The sequence below is a fragment of the Cibotium barometz genome, chromosome 20 (genome assembly GCF_041138505.1).
Source record: "Cibotium barometz isolate CiBa-2024 chromosome 20, ASM4113850v1, whole genome shotgun sequence".
NCBI classification, from domain to species: domain Eukaryota; kingdom Viridiplantae; phylum Streptophyta; class Polypodiopsida; order Cyatheales; family Cibotiaceae; genus Cibotium; species Cibotium barometz.
Genome location: NC_141065.1, coordinates 14,535,507 through 14,548,643, shown reverse-complemented (window position 1 = coordinate 14,548,643; position 13,137 = coordinate 14,535,507). Strand labels below are relative to the sequence as shown.

General features: G+C 36.3%; 1 non-coding gene across 1 annotated transcript; it reads left to right on the top strand.

Annotated features, from left to right (window-relative positions):
- Positions 1–239: 239 nt before the first annotated feature.
- TRNAL-CAG (transfer RNA leucine (anticodon CAG)) lies at positions 240–319 on the top strand. Its single transcript has one exon. It is a non-coding gene; the product is annotated as a tRNA-Leu (tRNA).
- Positions 320–13,137: the final 12,818 nt, after the last annotated feature.

Genomic DNA, 13,137 nt, shown 5'->3' with positions numbered 1-13,137 from the left:
CTCAAGATTCGTTCCTCTTATTTTCTTCTCTTTTGTCCCAAATACACCTCGACCCTTTATAGCCTATTCCTTGTTCTTTGATGTTGTGGACGAGTTGCACAACAGAGCAAGAGAATCGAGGATTATAGGGGCACCGGATGGGTTGTGCGGACCCATTGAGTCATATGGTGTCTTGTTACATAAGGGTTATGGAAATTAGAACATACATAATGTGTGAGTGTGGCTATGTCGTGCATCGAGTCAGGATGGCCGAGCGGTCTAAGGCGCCAGTTTCAGGTACTGGTCCGAAAGGGCGTGGGTTCAAATCCCACTCCTGACAGTTTTTTCGGAGCGTTAGGAGATTATAATATTGTTTACTGACATGACAGTTTGTCATTTTGTAAAGCTGGAAGGGGAAGTTCCTGCGGCTTGAACTTTGTCACGTGTTTAGCATGGGTTGGAATTCCGAACAGCCATAGCATAGGCACATCTTGAGAGGACTGTGGTAGTAACACTACAAATACAAAAGAGGGATGAGCTCCTAAGTACGAACAATACCTTGTTGTCATTTTTGGTGATACCTTCTTTGCAAAGGACTTTGCTTTGTGCTTTGCACTTTAGAAGCTCTTCAACTATGTGATTAGTGTTACATTTCAACTATGTGATTAGTGTTACATGGTTGGTTAGTGTAGTCCACATGTATGAGTTGCAACACGGAAGGTGGCTGTCATCTTTAAGGTAGTGCTTGAGAGCAACATCCTCCCTTCCAAATGCCTCTCATGTGCCTCCCTCCCTTGTTGTAAAGGAGTGATCTTTAAGGTAGTGCTTGAGAGCAACATCCTCCCTTCCAAATGCCTCTCATGTGCCTCCCTCCCTTGTTGTAAAGGAGTCAATAGGCCTTTAAAGACACCTACAGACAATCACCCTTACTTTAAGAGATGTAACAATGTATACATGGAAGGCTTGGGAGAAAAAATTACCACTATGTCTATCTTTTTCAATGACTTGCAGCTTGCTGTGTTGATGCTTCTTAACACATATTGTGGTTTAGTATAGGAGCTTTCATGCCAATAGGTTTTCACTTGATTATAGAAAAACTCTTAATTTTTTATTGCAAGGAGGATGGAAGCGATTGTCTCCTCCATAGAGTGGTGGGTCGCATATGAGAGGTACTCCAAAAGGACTTGGTGAAGTGACAGGTACTCCAAGGACTTGGTGAAGTATTGTCACTGTGGTCAAAATTTGAAGTTGACCTTCTGTGTTGGCGAGGATGGACAATGAATGCATCATCCTTTTGCTAAGGCCCATGGCCTTTTGAATATCATCAAGCTCTTGCCTATACAGAATGATGATAGGGTTTAAGAGTGTAATGTTGAGTTCTAGGAGGAGAAGCTCTTTGACCTCCTCCTCCTCCTCCTCCAACACATGTTCTTTTTCCATCGCTTGTTTCTCTTGAAAGATAAAAGCAATAGGGCCCATTTATTTTTTAAGTCTAAGACCTCATGTACCTCCACCATCTCTACATCTTGAACCATGTGGGCTACTTTTAGGAGTTCCCTCCCATTGAGGACTGAACCTCCCTTTTCTTTAAAATCATGTAGGAAGAAGTCACATGACAAGAAGCTTGTCCCTACATTGCCTATATTGTTGATTCCTAGATCCAAGACTTCCTCAATGCTAAGCGTGCAGTGTTTTGTAAGAGACAATTGCTCATAAAATCTTCTCAAACTTTTGTAGAATCCAAAGTACTCACAAATCTCCAAAATCGCACAAAATCGACTATACACAGATGGGCTTTATGATGGTCTCCAAAGTACTCACAGATCTCGTGAAACAAATCAGTGTGTGCAACATCATAGTTTGTTGCACATCGAACTTTCTACAAAAGATCAGTGAGAATTCATTCTCCTTGTTGGCAAGATCTATCCTTTGAAGGAATTATAGGAAGCTAGAGTTTATGGTCACACCACAACTACAAGGATACTAAGTAGGTAAGAAAATGATCTAGGAAAAGAGTTTCAAAACTTAAAAAGACTTATAATGAAACTACTATGATGGCAATGTCTTATATAGTCATTTATAAACTCAACTTTTTTTAAAGTGATATAAAACCTTGAATAGTTAAAATCACAAACAAATCTTGAATTATAAGAAAAACCACCATGCACAAGGCTTGGATATCAAAAAAATGAATAATAAAGATTGGCACTAGACCTGACAGAAAAGATTGATAAGGGTAGTGAGGAAGTTTACACTCGTCAATGGAAAGTGGCGAGTCTAGGGCTTCACTAGCCTTAGACTCTGGTTCTCCAATTTAGCTTCGGTGAGGTTAGGATTAGCGAAGCAGCATATTCATGAGGCAACATATTCATACCAATATTGGATGTTCAAGATTCACAATTTGATGCCTAGTCATTTTCGACATTTGTTCGATGAGGAGGAGATATGTGTGCCAGGATGGTCTACGTGATCTACACACACAATGATTTCATCACTTCATTGATTGGTTACATCGACACAGATGGTTCAATCTTGTTTGTGTGGGATGATTCTTCTTTTGGTGACTTGATTGAGTTTCCCACACTCTCGCTTCATTGTGATTATGTTTCTAATGAGGACGTAGACTACACCGACACATATACTTCTAAGGATGATGATGATGTTTGTGATGTAGCCATAGATGATTATATGGGTGATGATGATCATGGTGATCATTCATGGGATATATTTGGTGAGTTATGGCATGACAAGATTGGATCCTTGGAGGACGCGTATCAAGCATGCTTACACTTTGGCTGCTATTGCGGAGTGGTGTTCGCATGGGCCTTAACAGCTTCTACGACTCACACCTAACATCGGGTAGCCATCAGCTCATTGATTCTCATTTACTTAGACCAACTCTTTCATTGTATTATGATGGGGATGATGAGAATGTTGTTGTATTGTACACACACACATGATGACGTTGATGTATCACACGCATATGCACATGATCATAGTGATATACGTGCACATGATGCCACTGACACATATGCACATGCTGATGATATATGTGATAGTGATGTGTGTGAGTCAGATCATGTGGGCATGATCTCAAGGATAGAGATGGCAACAACGAAAATACCGACATTTCTATGCCTATCGTCTTTCTTACGAATCATGTGGACACTCTAGTTGATCATGGTGACATTCTAGAAGACAATGAACATTTGATTAGTGATGTATCCATTAGCACACTTGAGGTTCGTGATACTCCGCATATGGGTGATAGAGACACCTATGAGCATAGACCTGAGTTCCTAGTGTTAGATGCATCAGGCTATTCTTTTAGGATTTCTATTCGTGGAGATATCATTGATACAAACACTACTCCTAGTATTCGTGGAGATATCATTGATACAAACACTACTCCTAGTATTCATAGCATTCCTAACAGCGTTCAATTCATGTATTTGAGCAATCAAGGATAGTGCATGAGACTAGTGATGATTTCATTGATTTGAGATATCGTTGTAGGATTATGCATATTGATCGTTTCCATAGTAGATCATATGGCATAGATCTTGAGAGATTTGCATTTGATCTAGACATCTCCTTAGATCCTATATTGTTGGAGATAGATTTATCATGTGATATAGGTCACATAGGGGCATCATTAATGAAGATAGACCATGTTTATAAGGATGACCTTAGAGGCCTTGGGGATGCCATTGATGACGATTTAGGAGATGATACCATTTATCTTTCATGTGAGGATACCTCTTCATTTTTCAGTGATGACTATGATGATGCTCTGATGATGATTGTATAAATATCCCGGATCATCATACACCCATAGAGGGTTTTGCACATGAGGAGGTACTCCATGATTTGGCTCATGCCCATATACCTATTGATGTAGTGGATCATGTCTTTGACTTTTGAAGTGATGCTACATGGGATGACAGCATTGGTTCCGTCTTACCCTCGCATGATGCCGACCTTGAGATATGTTCTTTTGGCTTCTACAGGTGTTGACATGATCCTATTTTCTTTGGAGCCATGACATTTACCTTTGGATACAGTATATATCATTTGCGATGCATGGTATCTAATTATGTGTAGCACATTATGTAGATTCATATGCATCACATCCATATTTCACCTAAGAAGTTATTTGGACCATGGATTTGATGATATTTCTAGTGGCCATTTCACTTTGGACGAGGAGCTTGGATACTTTCTTCTCGATCCAGGTGGTCACACATTTATTCCATGGTTAAATGGTCTACACTTCAGATATCCATTTGACCCAGGCGAAGATATAGCAAGATACGTCATCGACATGGGTGAGTATCCATTTGATCCAACGTGATTGGCCAACCATGACACTGACATTGGCTCTCTACATTTTCCATTTGATCTAGGAGGATATGTCATCGACATGGGTGAGTATCCATTTGATCCAACATGATTGGCCAACCATGACACTGACATTGACCCAGGCGGAGATATAGCAAGATACGTCATCGACATGGGTGAGTATCCATTTGATCCAACATGGTTGGCCAACCATGACACTGACATTGGCTCTCTACATTTTCCATTTGATCTAGGAGGATCCAGCCACACAACACTAACATTGGCTCTCTACATTTTCCATTCGATCCAAGTGGTTTGAGAGCCATTGCTTTGGAGCCTACATGGTTTGGATTTACATTTCGTCTATGTGGTCACACTTGCATGGATTACCTCATCTTCGGGGGCAACACTAGTATCTTTTCCAATTGATCCTAGAGGATACCTGACTAGCCTCATCATCGACGAGAGTCTCGTATCCTTTCCATTTGACCATGGGGGTCATATGACTATTGTATTTATATTTGGGTCTTCCACCACAACAGCGACACTATGCCATGGGTGTGACTTTTTGGTTATTCTATATAGCCTTTGTGTTTGATTTTTTTACACGACCACCCTTTGATTTTGAGGACGAAATCGTTATAGAAGGGGATGATTTGTAATGAAGCAACAACTTTAGATTAGGTTTAGGACCTTGGTCATGGGCTCAAGTATAAAAGGGGGCTCATGGACTACTATTGTACCTTTTGATATCTTTTGATCTCTTGACTCTTGGAGCCTCATGGCTTTCAAACCTTGGCTTATGTAAGGCTATTTCCATCCTTTGGTGAAAGATTAAATCACTTAGGCATTATGTATGGTTTCTTGCTAATTGCATGTTAATCGACATGATGATTATCCCTAATCTCAACTATATGAAACTTTGCAATGTAAAGCTTACTATATTCTAAAACCTATAATCATAACTCATATGGTTTTTGTTTTAATTATAGAAATTTTAAGCGTGAAAGGGGAAGGCCTAATTATGTAAAGATGTGTAAAATGTGCACATGTGCACAATGGTGATATATGTGACAACCAAGTGCATATGTAAATTATGTAATCCTATAAATAAGCACATAAATTTTGATAAAAAGAAAAATAATGAAAGCAAAATGTTCACATTAGATGTTATTGAGAAATTAATCCCTCTGAATTTTACCATGCATATACACATGTATACATATGTATGTATACAAACATTGGCCAAGAAAATTAATTAAATTCATTAGAACCTAGAAAATAAATTAAAAATAGGCATGGTCAAGTAGAAAATAATTAATGTGTAACTTGGTAAAGAATTGCTAAGGTCGAAGCCTAAAAACATGAAATATTAAAAATGGGCATGGTCAAGTAGAAAATAATTAAAAAAGACGTGTTGGGAATGGTTAAAAATGAACATGGTCAAGTAGAAAAAAAAATAAAAAATGGTTAAAATGGGCCTGGTCAAGTAGAAAAGGGGCTAAAGGTCAATTTATTCAAATATTAAAATAAGGTATAAAGAGGCAATGTGGAAATCTCAAAGTAGCTCAACCATGCTTGAATGAGCAAAGAGTGGACTACTTAACTAAAGGAATGGTCCAATTCAACGAAATCCATGCAACTGCATGCTTTTACATGCATGTAGGAGTTAGTTGAAGCTAAATTTTTGTACAGATAGGGCCCTCTCTCATTCAAATTCCCATGCTTGCTAGAAGAGTGTTTAGGATGCTTTTATGATGCTATTTTGCTTATTTCTTATTATAATCAAGTACCTACATAGTAGTACAAGTACATGATGTAAGTATAATTATTAGTCCACATACTATTTGGATATTCCCAAGGCCCTATTTTCAAGAAGAAAAACTCATGGATTTGAAGCGGGAAAGAGAATATCCTACACCACTATTGTAATAAGTCATATTCAAATTAAAGCATCCTACAAGAATTGGCCTATGTTTTCAAATTGTCATAAATTTATATAATTGGTAAATTTTCTTCTTGTTTTCTATTACTTTCAAATAAATTTATATAATTGGTAACTTTTCTTCTTGTTTTCTATTACTTTTAAATAAATTCTATTCTTTTCAAATATTGAATCTCTGTAAGTATTACAGAGATTCAATTTAATGTATTTGTTAAATTTCACATATCCTTTATCAAGAGAGCAACACATATACAACTAAATGACTATAAAGTTGATCAATTCTTTTCTTTTTTTAATTGAATAGTTCACTATATTATTCTAGAGAGTTAGAATTACTGTATAATATTTTATTATAGCTTTTTATTCAATAGATGTGTGACCCTTAAGCTCTGGGAATTGTGTGCAGAGATAGTCTAAGGTGTAGAAACTCATTTAAATTAATTTAACGTATGCTATAACCTTGGAAGAAGTTATTCTAGGTAGAACTATGTTAAAACTATAGTTTAGAAGATTGAGTTTTAATATTTTACCTAGACTAAGGTTGGTTTTACATTAAATTAACTAGCTACCTTAGGTTAAAATGTTAGATATATATTAAATGAAGGCCTAGTTTTGATTTTTATACTATAGAAGGGATAATAAAAATTAGAGTTATATGGGTTCTAATTAGGTTTACGAAACCCGTAAAAGTCAAAAGTTAGGGTATTAGATAAATAATTAATGGATGTGCCTTAGGTGCACATTGTACACAATGCTAAATTGAGAAAAAAGAGGTATATAAAAATCTATTATACTTAGTTGTACATAAATTAAATTAGACAAATCAAGATTAACGATATGTATAGGTGAAATTTTTGGTAAGATTAAGGAAATTTACATGCAAAAATATAGAGAGATGACCCTTAAGATTAAGTTCTAAGAAGGGGTATTTATAGTGAGAGAAAGTAAGATTAACCTAGTTTTGAGGTGAAATAAGAAAGAGGTAAGTTTAACTATAGATTAATTTTAATTAAAGAGAATTACTTATGATTATAGGAATCTCCTTTTTGATTAACTAGAGTCCTCATGTTTTAGAGAGAGAATTATTTATGAGCATAAGAATCTCCTTTTTTTATTAACTAAAGTCCTCAAGGTTTTAGAGAGAGAAGATGATTAGATTTTTCGAAAGGATCTAGAGAGAGAAATTATAAATGAAAAGATCCTAGAACAATTTACAAATTTAAATGAATACATGGCCCATTTAAGTGTTTTAAGATTAAGAATGGATGACCCTTGATAAATGAGATCAAAGATCAAGGCTTAGTATTGAGAGATTAGGTTTAATTTGGAAATGGTTACAGGTGGAATAAGGAGTTTACACCTTTGAAACCAGATGGATGACCCTTGATAAATGAGATCAAAGATCAAGGCTTAGTATTGAGAGATTAGGTTTAATTTGGAAATGGTTACAGGTGGAATAAGGAGTTTACACCTTTGAAACCAGATGGATTAAGATTAAAGGATAGTTTAATGTTATGAGAAATTATTGATCAGAAATCATTAGAGACCTTGATGGGGAAGATATTGGATTGGATAAGAGAAACCACCAGAAAAAGGCCAAGTGTTTTATCTGAGTAGATTGGTTTATTGCTCCTAGCTATGATTAGATGCATGTTATGAGGTTGCTTGAATCATGTGTGCATTGTTTTCTATTTTATTGCTTATGATATAGTGCTATGGTGTACATATATCCCTTGTGACACGGACGATACCTCAATGCTCACAAGCAATTATGTTGCCGAATCTATGGAGGAGTTCACATGAAGGTCTTTCAAGTCCTAACCAAACTCGAGAGGATGGGGGTCCATGCTTCAGTTTTGTTGTGCCAATGCAAGGTTCATCAAATCCATGGGTGATATTAAGCTAGTGTAAGGGTCTATGGATTTCTTGGGTAATGCCAATGTAGAGAATTATCTCTGGGCCTTTCTTTTTACCATTGCAAAGATTATGAGACTAGGTTTTTAGAGCATGCATACTAGATATACTCTTCCTAGTGATTTGAGACTAGAATTCTATGGGCTACGTGTGGCCAAAATTCCCAGATACCTTAGAAGGATTATCTACAGATTGGATGGGGTGAAAGCCTAGTGCATCTAATAGGTTTTGTGGAACTTAAATCAGAGTATTGTTTATGATTGCCACAATTATGCTTTCATTTTTTTAAACTAAATGCTTAATATTATAATTCTTTCAAGAAGTTTAGTGTGCCTTTGTCTTCTTGCATGACTACCTAGTGCATCTAATAGGTTTTGTGGAACTTAAATCAGAGTATTGTTTATGATTGCCACAATTATGCTTTCATTTTTTTAAACTAAATGCTTAATATTATAATTCTTTCAAGAAGTTTAGTGTGCCTTTGTCTTCTTGCATGACTACCTAGTATCGAGCTATGGGGCTTAGGTAGTATAATTCCCTTGTACCCGAGTACAAACCAAACCAAAAGATCTAACACTCATATTTTATGATTAAGCAATCAAGTGGTTGGCTAACCATTAGGTCGGATGTGGTTAGGCTTAGTCACACAATCTAAGAAATAAGTGATTAAGGAAACCAAGATTTATGAGATGAGAGAAAGGGACTCCAGGAATTGACCAAAGCATTAAAAAATAGGATTTGTAGAAAATTAGAGTAGTTATCTTCATTAATCGAGGAGTATGGCGCACCACAAGTTGAGCCTCAAGGAGCCGCTTATTAGTCCTACTTATGAGAATTAATGGGAAAAAATGATTGATTCTAGCTACATAAGTTTAGATAAATAGAACTTGTAGTAATCCCCTTGCATTTCTTGACAAAGCCTTCTTGCAGTATCTCATATGAGGTGATACTGAGTAGCTATTTATTGAGACAATGTTAGTGAAGTACTCCACCCTTTATGATTGTCTTCCACTATCAAATTTACTCTCATTCATTAGGGGTGGGGTCCTCATAGTACATGTGAAAGTGGTGGCACACTTTGGGACATCCAAATGCCATGCATCTAGAATAAGTGAGCTTTGAGGAGGTGTTGGCCAGCTTTTTTTTCAATTGCACAGAACAACCTCTTTTTAAGGACACTTGAAATAAATAGAATGTAATATGGATGAGCTTAAAAGGTGCACTTCATCCTCACATTCATGAGAATGGCAAGCAAAGGAAGGTTTACTTAGGTGGGGTGCTCGATAATCCTTCCATGTGCACTTCATCCTCACGTTCATCAGAATGGTAAGCAAAGGAAGGTTTACTTAGATGGGGTGGAGTAAGATCCATAAGGACCATGTAATTACATGAGAAGGTGATCATGTAGGAGAGAATGGAGGTACCCATTAGAAGCAGCAATATATCTTCTAGGTGTAGGCATTAGGCAACTACGAAGTTTGAGAAGAAGCTTGAGAGGTTGGCTGCGAGGAGAGGTACTACACATATAGACACATCACCAAAAGGTACACAAAAAGAGAGAGAAGATGCTACTAGCTTTTACATCACAAATAGGCAAGGAGAAGGTGATTGTGTAAATTATGTTTTAGGGTGGGTTGAGTTCTTGCCCATTTGGCTTGCTAGCCTATATATAGTGGAAGAGAATTGAAGCAATATGTAAGAGCAACATGTAGCTCTGGGAGAGTCTTTTTGTGGTGTGGGATAATAAAGATAAGCATGTGTAGAATGGGAAGAAGCTAAGATAAGAAGGTCATTATCGAGGTGTTGCTATATGTAAGATCTAACTAGTGAGCATTTTATGTGAAATGGAGAGTAGTGTGTCGAGATTGAGTAGTATGTGTGCATGGGATCTCTTTGAGGAGTTGCAAAATCTAGCTTACAAAGAGTAGAAGTGGGTGAAAGCTCATGGTGTGGTGGAGCTTTGGGAAACTATGCCTAGAAGTTGCATGTCTATTAATCAAGGTCATATGCATGCTTAGTGGCTTCCATGTCCTCTTATAAAAGAGGTTATATGGATGTTACACACATGCTCTAAGACTTTAAGAGTGTTGACATGGGTGGTTTGCTTGGGCTCCACATGGCATATGTTTTCTCTATAGATAGTGGGCCTTCGAGCTTATACATGAGTGTATGGATCTTTATAACATAGTGGGATTATTAAGGGTTTGATGATTATGCAATACAAAGGTATATGAGCATGTTATGTCTATATACAAGTGTCATTTTTGTGGTGTGTGTTGGAGTATTCTACTTACTTGCACATTAAGGGTTGGATGACTATGCAATACAAAGGTACTGAGTGTGTTATGTCTATATACAAGTGTAGTTTTTGTGGTGTGTGTCAGAATATTCTATTTTCTTGCACATACCCCTAACACTTTCACTAGGGTTTTACCCCACTGTGGACCTTTATGACTCAATGTACACTAACAAGTTCCAAAATTTTCTCTTGTCACAAATTTTGGCAATCTTGCTAGGAAGAGTTCCAAATTCTTGGTGAGTTCTTTAAGCCATTTTCTTGTGGATTTGCATCAAAGTCTATCTACATGGATTGCCCAATGTTTGCCTATATCATGTGATGTAGAAACCTTTGTTAAGGAGTTTGAGAGGCTAATGGCTAGGCTTGCAGGGCACTCTGATAAAGACTTTTGGAAATTAACTTGGAGGTATTATTAGGCACAATGGACTTTTGACACAAACCTATACAGTAAAGTAAAGTCTATCTAAAAAATTTGACAAGTCCTCATATCATGAGGACTTAATTCTTCCTCTTTCTTGCAAGTGGCATCTTTGGTTGGTAAAATTTTCCACTTGACTAGATACTCCTTTAAGATCCTGCTTCTAGGAGGCTTTTCTCTAATGTCCAAAATTGCATCTATTTCCAATTTTACTTGTCCTTGAACTTGCAAAACAACTTGATCATCATTCAAAATATGCCTAAGATATATAATATACCTCTTTAGCAAAATAATATAGAAGTCATTTTGGATTCTCATGTATGGGGGGAAGTAAAAGTTCATAATCTTGATCCTCAACCCTCTATGTGATCACATATGGTCCATAGTATTTGGGTGAAAATTTCTTATACATTCCGAGGAGAGAGAAATTCTCTTAGGTTGTATGTAAAGGAAAACCATGTCACCTTCATTAAACTTCCTATTAGATCTCTTTAGATCGACATACGGCCTTTTCTATCCTGGGAAGCTTTTATGTCCTTCTTTATAGATTGCATTCGATGATCTGTCTCATTCAGTATCTAATGATCCATTTGCCTTGACACTTCCACTCTCCTTTATAGATTACATTTTATGATCCATTTGCCTTAACACTTCCACTCTCCTTTATAGATTACATTTTATTATCCATCTGCCTTGACACTTTGACTCTGATTAGTGGTTGTGGTGGGTTAAACCAATTTGAAGACATCAGGCAATCGTATCCATATGGTGCCTTAAATGGATTCATCCCAATGCTTCAATGATAGGAGGTGTTATAAGAAAACTCCAAAAAATGTAAAAAATAATCCATCTATTGGGTTCTTCTCTACAAAGTGCTCAAAGGATATCCTTGATCACCTAGTTTACCCTATTTATCTCCACCACCAGTTTTTGAATGATGGATAAATAAGTAGAACAGGGATCCATAGAGGTACCCACGTCTTTAAAAAATGTGGTCCATAATCGAGATGTAAACTTAGCATCTCCATGGCTTATAATCCTTCTAGGTAACCCATGCAATCTTAATATTTTCTTCAAAAATACTTTAGCAACATCAAGTGCAGTACAGGTTTTTTCACTCGAATCAACCTTTGTTAGATCAATCCACCACCACTACTAGGATGGAGTCATACCACACATTCACTGAAGGCAACCCCATGATAAATTCCATACTTATACATTCCCACTTTATCTGTGGGATGCCTAGGGGATGCAACTTTTATTGTTTGTTCTTTCGGCCTTCATCTTTTGGTAGACTAAGCATTGATGGGCATGCTATAATACATCCTTCTTAATTCCTCACTCAAAAGAAACTCTTCTTTACAACCGTGAAAGTCTTGCGTACTTTTGGTAAAATGGTTTATCCATAAATTTATAAAAAAAGCTAGTGCATAAGTTTAATGCATAAAGTTTTATGTAAAAGGTTATGCGTATTCGTTTACTATATATTTTCGTAAACTTGTAGATTGATGCTCGACCTGTAAGCTCAACTTCACAACACAAACTCAACTTATCTTCTTCAAGGTAAGATTGATTTTTTTTTCATTATGCATTAGATTCATTTTTATATTTAAGCATAAGGCTCATGCATTATGGCTTTATGCATAAACCTTAAGCATAAGGCTTTATGCTTTAAGCTTGTGCATAAAACCTTATTTATAAAGCTTTATGCATGTGACGCATACTTTTTCTTATGCATAAAACCTTTGCATTAAGGCATTATGTAAAAGCTTATGCATAAAACCTTTGCATTAAGGCGTTATGTAAAAGCTTATGCATAAAGTTTAAGCATAATCTTAATACATATGCTTATGCATTAATCTTTATGCATAAGCTTTCTGCATAAAGTGTAAGCCTTTATGCATAAGCTTTTTGCATAAAGCGTAAGCCTTTATGCATAAGCTTATACATAAAGGTTTAAGCTTAAGCTTAATACATAAAGGTTTAAGCTTAAGCTTAAACCTTTATGTATAAGGCTTTTACATAAAGGTTTAAGCTTAAACTTTATGAATAAGCTTTGTTTATAAATCTTATGCATAAAGCTGAATGTATAAGCCATATGCATAAAGCCTTATGCCTACGGCTTAAGCTGTATCCATAAAGTTTTAATGTAAAATGCTAAGCTTAAGCTTTATGCATATGGCTTATGTATTAAGCGTAATGCATTAAGCTCAATGAATATATTAAGATTTATGCATAAGG